Consider the following 9,838-nt stretch of genomic DNA (forward strand, 5'->3'; position numbering starts at 1 on the left):
ATATAAAGTATATATATTTTATTTTTTTGTTTGCTCTGGATCTAACACGAATGCTGAGTCATTTCTCCACTCTGTCAAAGTGCTTTGGTTCAAGTTAAAGGACTGGACATCAGAAAATATCCAGAACTTTTATTCAAGCTAAATGGAGCTTGTAGCACAGCAACCTATTATTTATAACTTGTCTATGTCATTTACCCGGAATGCATTGCAGCGTAAATAAAATGATGTCGTTTGTGTCAATATATTTTAAAACTTGATAAAAACTAAACAGCCTAAAGTATATTTACTGTCTCACTTTCACAGCTGAACTAGCCTAACTGTTTATCAAATGACGTCTGTTGTTCCGACTGGATCACTTCAACGTCGCCAGTAAATCAGGACACTCAAAGAGCGTCACCAGTTTTTTATGGTAAAATAAACTAAAAATTCTAATGTCAGCACAAACCCTTCTTTCCACCAGTTTTAGATAAGGACCCCCCACACACACACACACACACACACACACACACACACACACAGCACGAGAGGTGAACAGGTGTTCCTCTCAGAGTGCGAACTGCTAGGGGAAACATCAAACTGTCTAATTGAAACACTCTGAGCTCTAACAGCACAGATATGGTTACTGCTTTTCATTTAGCACTTTGTCAATATTGTTTTAGCCTCGTAATAATACTTCGATTTACGTGCACTTACTTGGAGTCCGGCTGCATTTCTTGTTTCACTGAGGGTGGTGGGACTGAGGAGAGAGACCAGAACCACAGGGGGGCATCACATGCAACACACACACCCAGTGAAGGAGGAGATGTTACTCCGAGGTCATTTTCAACCTCAAGGCAAAAGGCTGAGAAGTCACTCAAGACACAAAGGAGTGTGCATGTGTGTGCATGTACTCCTGTATATGCATGACCTGGTTTGTCAGCAGATATGATTATGTGATGAGGATTGCTCTCTTTTTGCAGCAGGTCACACACACACACACTCCCAGCTGACTGAGCAGGGAAATGCATCCACGCAGAGACTCTTTGGTCCTCTGTGGGGAGGACAAGGCTGGGGTGTACTGGCCCTCGGGCTCAGTCGGTGTTCACATTTCCCACCAGGACAAACACAATCTTGACTGTGGCGCTAAAAACACAATCGTTGTTAAGACAAGACCCACTCTGCAAAAAGCTAAAACAAAACATTAGCTGCTTTACACGTGTGTCCACAAATACATTCAAAATAATCAACTGTACAGAATAGAAAATTCACAAGTAAAATATTTTCATGGTATTTATTCAGTTCAGTTTATTTGTATTGCACCAGACCACGACAGAAGTTGTCCCAGGGCACTGGACACGAACATTCACGTATATACAAGAGACAGTTAGTAAAAGTTCTCTGTCTAAGGGGGGACTAGTTGACCTGCCTGGTAGTCCTGCATAGTAGATGAAAACATTCCAGTCTTTTTGTAAAATAAGGTTCCTTGCAGTGTGGAGCAGTGGTTGGAGCAGTTGCCTCACAGTGACACAGGTTCGCCTCCCACCTAAGGCCTTTCTGTGTGGGGTTTACATGTTCTCCCTGTGGATGTGTCTGTGTACCCCCACTGATCATAAACATGCATGTGAGGCTGATTGGTGACTCTAAACTGGTCCAGGGCGTCCCCCGCCTCTCACACAGTGATATCTGGAGATAGACACCAACTTCCTGCCACAGAACATATGGTAAAGAACATGGATCTTCTATGTTCCTTGTAGATCAAGTGCACACTGCAACTCATTATTACATACAACCAAGTGTAAACTTCTTTGGTTCTGTCTGTTCTTCCTTCACGGGCCGCCACAGCAAGTCCTCCATCTCACCGTGTCCCCTGCCTCGTGGGCTTCCACTAACAGTAGCACAATTTCTGCTAGCATCCTGTCTGCTAACAGCAGTGGGGCGGTCGTTGTTAACCCGGGCCTCCATCATCATATTTCGCTCAAAGCGTTTTACGCCGGATGCCCGTCCTCACACAACCCTCAGCTTTTCCTCGGGCTTGGAACCAGAACCAGAGATGCACTGGCTTGTGTTCCTGGCTGGTTCAACATGTTCTCAAAGTAATCTATTACATTCTAAAAGTGTTTTATTTCTCTCGCTGATGATAATGTTCAGAAACTGCAGTCTGTTGTTTGTTGGCCAAAACGTACTTCTTGTCCAGAAGTTGTTCTTCTTCGACGTGCAGTTATCAAGCTAGTTGGGTTCTGTTAAAGAGTTACCTGAAACACGTGCACCTTTTTGGATGAGTCCGTTTCTGTTAGTACTTGCACTGTTTGGGTTGTCACTAATTTTCTTGTAGTTCTAGTTAATCATGTTGACACAGCAGTTTTAATTTTAAAATATGAAAAACTCTAGACTTGTTTGATCATATCCACATATAAACACATTCTGACACTTAGTGTTTTACTGTGGAGTTCTTCTAACAACGTCCATTTCTCCAACATTTTTCAGTCAGGTCATCTGGACAGTTTCTTTTTTTGTGCTGAAACGTTTCGCCTTCAATCCAGAAGGCTTCATCAGTCAAGGAAACACAACAAAACTGATTGTTCCCCCAACAGCTTACTGCAAAGTGGAACAAACCAGTTCTGCTTGTGTTAAGATGGTCCCTTTGGTACGCCCTTCCTCCATTGCCGAAAACCTTTGGATTTTATACCTGGATTATTGAGCATGGACTTTGTTGTTAACGTCCATTTCTGTGTTTCTGTCCACACTGTCCACACCGTGGACACCTCTGGGCTGTAGAAACCAGACTCTGACTAAAACACTGTAAAGAGAGAATCTCTAGTGAATTTATCTATTTCTTTAGTCCTCTCTGGTTGATTTGATTCATTGGCTTTACTCAGGGTTTTTAATTTGTCCATCCATCATCTTCTGCCTGTTCCGGAGCAGCATCTTGAGCAGGGAGGCCTAGACATCTCTCTCCACAGCCTCTTCTTTCAGCTCTTCTGAGAGGACCCCAAGGTGTTCCCAGGCCAACCAAGACACGTAGTCTCTCCAGAGTGTCCTGGATCTTCCCCAGGGTCTCCTCTGAGATGACTGAAGCACCTCAACTGGCTCCTCTGGATGTGGAGGAGCAGCGGTTCTACTCCGAGTCTCTCCTGATAACTGAACTTCTCACCTTGTCTCTAAGGGAGAGTCCTGCAGAGGAAACTCATTTCAACCTCCTGTATCCATGATCTCACTCTTTCACTCTCTACCCAGAGCTTGTGGCCATAAGTAAACAGAGAGCTTTGCCTTACAGCTCAGCTCCCGCTTCACCACAACGGACCAGCACAAAGTCTGCAATACTGCAGACGCTGCACCAATCCATCAGTCTCAAGCTCCATTCTTCTGTCACTCCTGAACAAAACCCAGAGATCCTTGAACTCCTCCACTTGAGGCAGAACCTCACCCTCGACCTGAAGAGAGCTATCTCCCCTTTTCCGACTGAGGACCACGGCCTCAGAGTTGGAGGTGCTGCTGCTTCACGCTCGGCTGCACACCGCTCCAGTGAGTCTTTAAATTGGAAAATCAAATTGTGTTTGAACAAAGTTATATCATTGAAGTTGTTTTTTGGGAGCAGTTTTCTTTTTGCATTGATTCGTGCCTGAAGCATCTTTACTTGTAAATGTTGTCCCTTCAGGCATATGGCTGACTCTAGCACATCTATGCTGAAAGCACATATTGTAACAGATGGTTTGGTGTAAATGAAAACAAACCATTTAAGACGAGACTGTTCTGTCTTCTGGTTGGAGCCTCACGGCCATCATTTGCACTAACTGCCAATAATCACAGCATGAGTTGCTTCTTTTTGTTAGTGTGAATGAGCTCAGACCATAGAATGCTGTTTGGAGCTATTTCTTTTTTTTTTTACTACATTTCTTTTTATGTTTATGAGTTTTGTCATTTGAACTTGAAGGAACTTATTTAGACACTAACTTCACATGATACTTGTATCAGGTCTCTCTAATGAGTCCTTGATACTCAGTGAGGCTAACCTGTATAAATTAAAGTTGAATGTGCTTTCTTATATGTATATATTTTGTTTGTTAGTCTAAGAAAATCTGATTTTTTGAAATATGATAGTATCTTAATGAAAATTATTTTAATGAATAATAATAATAATACTTTTGTTTGGTTTTTAGAACGTGAGCTGAATGAATGCAATAAAATGAGAAGAACACTAAGTAACACGTTTTAGCTAGTTACTTCCAGTGGTGATTTAACTAGATTCTGTATCTAGCTGTTTTATTTAGCTTCTCAACAGGAGAAACACATTTATCCTCCACAGGAAGTCTCTGCAAACAGACCAGGGTCTGATAAAACTAGTGATGGAGAAAGACACAGTCTAACTATTTCCAATCGTCTCCATTCTTTGATTTTGTATCAAAGATTTTAACCCCTTACTGCTAAAACATTCACATCCTGTTAAACAAAAAAACATTTGAAGTGGATTCTATTTTAAGGTTTTCAAGATTCAAGGTTCTTTATTGTCATTCGCATCACATGTGGTACACGAGGTGGAACAAAATCATGTACTCATGAGCCCAGTTACACCCTAAAATAGCAAAAATATAAAGTATTAAAAAAAGCCGTATAAAAGGATCTAAGATATACACTAAACAATAATAATGTGATATAATATGGTACAGCAGCTTGAACATTTATTATTTTCTATCCATCCACATAATTATGATGTGAATTATTAAATGAAGTGACTAATATATCAATTTGACATGAGATTTAAACCCTCGCTCGGTATATGATTTATGGATTAGTGGATCAAACCAGCCACTAGGGAGCGCAAGCCAGTGTATCTTTTGTGCCGGTCACAAGCCCAGGTAAATTGCAAGGGTTGTATCAGGAAGGGCATCCGACGTAAAACACTTCTGCCAAAACTATAATGCAACTTCATAAAAGCAAAACCATACCGGATCAGTCGAGGCCCGGGTTAACAACGACCACCACCGGTGCTGTTGACAAACAAGGTGCAGGCGGAAATTGTGCTACTGTTAGTCAAAGACCATGAGGAGGGAAACGTGTCAGGAGACAGAGGAGAAGAGAAAAGTGAAGAATATAGTGGTGAGGGTTGCAACTCTAAATGTGTGGACAATGACAGGCAAAAGTAGAGAGCTGGCTGACATGATGCTGAGAAGGAAGGTAGACGTTTTATGTGTCCAAGAGACCAAGTGGAAGGGCAGCAAAGCTCGCAGCATTGGAGCAGGGTTCAAACTGTTTTACCATGGTGTGGATAGAAAGAGAAATGGAGTAGGGGTGGTCCTGAAGGAGGAGTTGGCAAATAATGTAGTAGAGGTGAAAAGAGTGTCAGACAGAGTGATGTGCCTGAAGGTAGAAGTAGGAGGTCTGATGCTAAATATCGTCAGTGGTTATGCTCCACAGGTTGAATGTGATGAGGAGAAGAAAGATACATTTTAGAAAGATCTGGATGAAGTGATAGAGAGTATTCCCAGGGAGGAGAGAGTGCTGATGGGAGCAGACCTGAATGGGCATGTTGGTGAAGGAAACAGAGGGGATGAGGAAGTGATGGGTAGGTTTGATGTCAAGGAAAGAAACCAGGAAGGACAGATGGAAGTGGATTTTGCCAAGAGAATGGAAATGGCTAGAGTCAATACATATTTCCAAAAGAGGGAGGAACATAGAGTGACCTATAAGAGTGGAGGAAGGAGTACGCAGGTCGACTACATTCTGTGTAGAAGAGGAAACCTGAGGGAGATTGCAGACTGTAAGGTTATGGCAAGGCAGAACATGGCCAGACAGCATCAGATGGTTGTGTGTAGAATGACTGTTGTTGTGAAGAAGAGAAAAAGAGTAAATTCAGAGAAGACCAGATGGTGGAAGATGAAGAAGGAAGAATGTTGTGAGAAATTCAGAGGTGAGCTGTTAAAGGCTCTGGGTGGTAAGAAAGAGCTTCCAAATGACTGGACTACTACAGCAAAAGTAATTAGAGAGACAGGTAGGAAGGTACTTGGTGTGTCATCTGGACAGAGAATGGATGATCAGGAAACCTGGTGGTGGAATAGTGAAGTGCAGGAAGCTGTTCAAAGAAAGAGGTTAGCCAAGAAGAAATATGACAGTGAGAGGACTGAAGAGAGGAGACAGGAATATAAGGAGATGGGACGTAGAGCAAAGAGGGAAGTAGCTAAGGCAAAGCAGAAGGCGTATGATGAGTTGTATGGGAGACTGGACACTAAAGAATGCGAGAAGGACTTGTACAGATTGGCAAGACAGAGGGATCAGGCTGGAAAGGATGTGCAGCAGGTTAGGCTTGTTAAAGATAGGAACGGTAATGTTCTAACAAGTGAGGAGAGTGTGACAGGAAGATGGAAGGAGTACTTTGAGGAGCTAATGAATGAAGAGAATGAAAGAGAAAGAAGAGTAGAGGTCATAGAAACTGTGGACCAGGAAGTGGGAAAGATTAGTGAGGGTGAAGTCCGGAAAGCTCTGAAAAGAATGAAGATGGGGAAGGCAGTAGGACCTGATGACATACCAGTGGAGGTTTGGAAATGTCTTGGAGAGATGGCAGTGAGATTTTTGACTCAAATATTCAATGGCATATTTGAGAGTGAGAAAATGCCTGAGGAATGGAGAAGAAGTGTGCTGGTGCCCATTTTAAAGAACAAAGGTGATGTCAGTGTTCCAGTCAAGACCACCTAACCCGAGACCAAGTCAAGACCAAGACCAAAGTGTACCGAGACAGAGACAAGACCAAGATATTTGGGGTCCGAGACCAAGTTGAGACCAAAACCTCAAGTCTTAGAGCTCAACCTTTTCACAGATTATCTGTCTTATACTATACCATACCATACCATACCAATTTATTTATATAGCACTTAAAACAGCAACAAGGCCAACCAAAGTGTTGTACAAAAGAACACAAACATGCACAGCGGACAGGAAAACATAAAATAGAAATACAGATACAAATAGCAGCAGAAGCGAACTAAAATGGCCAACAGAGTAGAGAACAGACCGGACCAAAACAAATCACACCATGTTAAAGGCAAGCGAATAGAAGTGGGTCTTCAAGCGAGACTTAAAGACTGAGAGTGTGGGAGCCTGCCGGACACTCAGTGGCAACTCATTCCACAGTCGTGGACCTGCGACAGAGAAAGCCCTGTCACCTCTGAGCTTACGACGGGTTTCTGGGACTGAGAGAAGCATCTGGTCTGCTGACCTCAGAGAGCGCGGTGGGACATATGGCTGCAGAAGATCAGTGAGATAGGATGGGGCGGAACTGTTCAGTGATTTGAAAACATACATGAGAATTTTGAAATGGATCCGAAGGTGAATGGGTAGCCTGTGCAGGGAGGCCAAAACTGGCGTGATGTGCTCTCTATAGCCTGTACCAGTTAAAAATCGGGCTGCAGCATTTTGGACCAGTTGTAGACGAGCAATGGAGGACTGACTGATTCCAAACAGAAGTGAATTGCAGTAATCAAGCCTAGATGTTATGAAGGCGTGGATCACTGTCTCGAGGTTCTTTTTGTTGAGTATAGGCTTCAGCTTAGACAGCCGTCTCAGCTGAAAAAAACAGGATTTGACCATCATGTTTACGTGACTGTTGAGTTTTAAGGACGGGTCCATTATCACCCCCAGATTAGTGACCTTTTGTTTCTCTAGCGGGGCTAGAGAGAATAGGTCAGTGTCATGACATAGTGACAGTTTTAACAAATATGTTAAAAAAAACGTGACTTTTATAAAAATATTTTTTTATAAAAGTTACATACCTCAACTTTGTTTGCTTTTGAATAAATGTATCAGCTTTTATACATTTTGAAAGCTCCATAACAAAGAAATCAGACATTTGGTGGTTTTTGCACAATAATTTTCATGTCATGTGACCCACTGACACAAAACTTATGTTAAACTACTCCACTAAACCTGACAGACGAGGCACCCTCATTTCTCATTTTAAAGCATTTTCTAATTTTACATAATTTATTTGTGTTGGCAGTCCCTAAGCGAACCAATACGTCTCGGAGGAGGAGCAGACTGAGCGCAGCTGATTGAAATCAGACTGCCTGCTTCGGATCAAACAAGAGGAGCACACCGCTGAAGCACGGAGCTTGAATGTCCAGTGTAAAACTAACTTCACCGCGGTAGAGAATTGAGGCTCCATCACGAACAGTTCAGAAACAATTTGAAATAAGACAAGAAATAAATTATTAACTGATTAAGTCGTGTTTTAGACTGCTTATTGTTAACAAATCTATTCTGACCCAAAGTGCAGCCATGACTGGCTCTGAATGACGACTTTACAGCAGACAGCTGCTCCACTCTCTTCCAGGCACTGAGTACCAACGCAGAATATTTTAGTGGTACACAGTACCGGACCGTACCGGCTTACTTTCACCTCTGGTTGCAATGTTATGTTCTGTTGTCTGTATTGTTCTGTTGGTACAGAACCATGTGTGAGTGAAAGGCAGTGGTAGGGCTGTTGTAAACAAATATTTTAGTAATCGGGTAATCTATAGATTATTCTGAGGATTAATCGGATAATCGAAAATAAAATTTGTCATGTTCTGCAGTAACTACCGTACTCATTTTATGAGTAATACAAATACACGAAAAAACATTAAATAAACAAACCATTTAATTCCATCCATCCATCATCTTTACCCGTTTATTCCATTTTGGGTCACGGGGGTCGCTGGTGCCCATGTCCAGCAATCACTGTGCGAGGGGCGGGGTACACCCTGGACAGGTCTCCAGTCCATCACAGGGACACATAGAGACAAACAAGACAAACAACCATTCACTCTCTCACTCACACCCAGGGACAATTTAGAGTTACCAATCAGCCTAACATGCATGTTTTTGGTCTGTGGGAGGAAACCGGAGTACCTGGAGAAAACCCACGCATGCACGGAGAGAACATGCAAACTCCACCCAGAAAGGCCCCTGGACCGGGGTTTGAACCAGGGACCTGCTCGCTGAGAGGCAGCAGCTCTACCAGTTGCTCCCCATTTAATTCCTCTTTTTAAAATATTTTATTGCTTAAACTGAATTATTTTTAACCATCACATAAAAATCTAAATGCTGTAAATAATTTTTATGGATTTGAAAACTGAAGGAATCTTTATGTTAGTAACTGAAGCTAGATAATGTAACGTTAGAGTTTGTACATTGAGTTCTGCAGATGTATTATTATTTAGTCTTGATTGATGAGCTATAATCAAATATGACAGAAGTAATAAATGCAGATTATTCACAGGTTTCAGTCATAAACAGCAGCAAGAAGAAAAAAAAATCCTACTAACTCATGTAAATACATTTACACTTGAAATATTCACCATAAATACTTCATTTAAGTCAGGATGGAAGTACAGCAATAAATAAATGCATCAGTCTGTTGCTGCTTTGATCTTTAACAAACTTGCATCAAGTCCTGCAGTTTTTGTTCCTCACAACGAGCAGACTCTGCCAGGCAGCCACTATGATTAGTCAGTAGATTAAACGTTGGTAAAAATAAGCCTCATTTTACATTTATAACATGACAGATTATCACACATTTAGTTTAACGTATTTTACAAAGACAACATGATCCCTGTTAGAGCTGCGGACGAGTGTGATGCTACAGCGGCTGTTTTCTCTTCAGACGCTGCAACATGGACGACGTGCTGTTGTTACTCCAGTTCTGTTTGCACTGGAAGCATTGAGCTGTGTTGTCTTTTCTCTTTAGACTAACATGTTCCCAAACTTTGACAGTTCTTGTTGTTTTAGGGCTCTTCTTCTAGACAGTCTCTGTTCCCTCCATAGCTACAAACGTAACACATACGCGTTAGCGGAAGCGCTAGCGTTGTGTAACACAAAAACCTTCCGGCTG

General features: G+C 42.1%; 2 protein-coding genes across 2 annotated transcripts in view; both read right to left on the minus strand.

Annotated features, from left to right (window-relative positions):
• Positions 1–9,838, minus strand: part of LOC119422543 (teneurin-3) — a 212,469-nt gene that overhangs the window by 201,692 nt on the left and 939 nt on the right. The gene's annotated exons all lie outside the window — the stretch shown is intronic.
• The window catches only part of LOC119422544 (teneurin-3), a 145,768-nt gene that overhangs the window by 13,007 nt on the left and 122,923 nt on the right, over positions 1–9,838 (minus strand). The gene's annotated exons all lie outside the window — the stretch shown is intronic.

Source organism: Nematolebias whitei, chromosome 16, assembly GCF_014905685.2.
Source record: "Nematolebias whitei isolate Nwh7 chromosome 16, NemWhi1, whole genome shotgun sequence".
Lineage (NCBI taxonomy): Eukaryota > Metazoa > Chordata > Actinopteri > Cyprinodontiformes > Rivulidae > Nematolebias > Nematolebias whitei.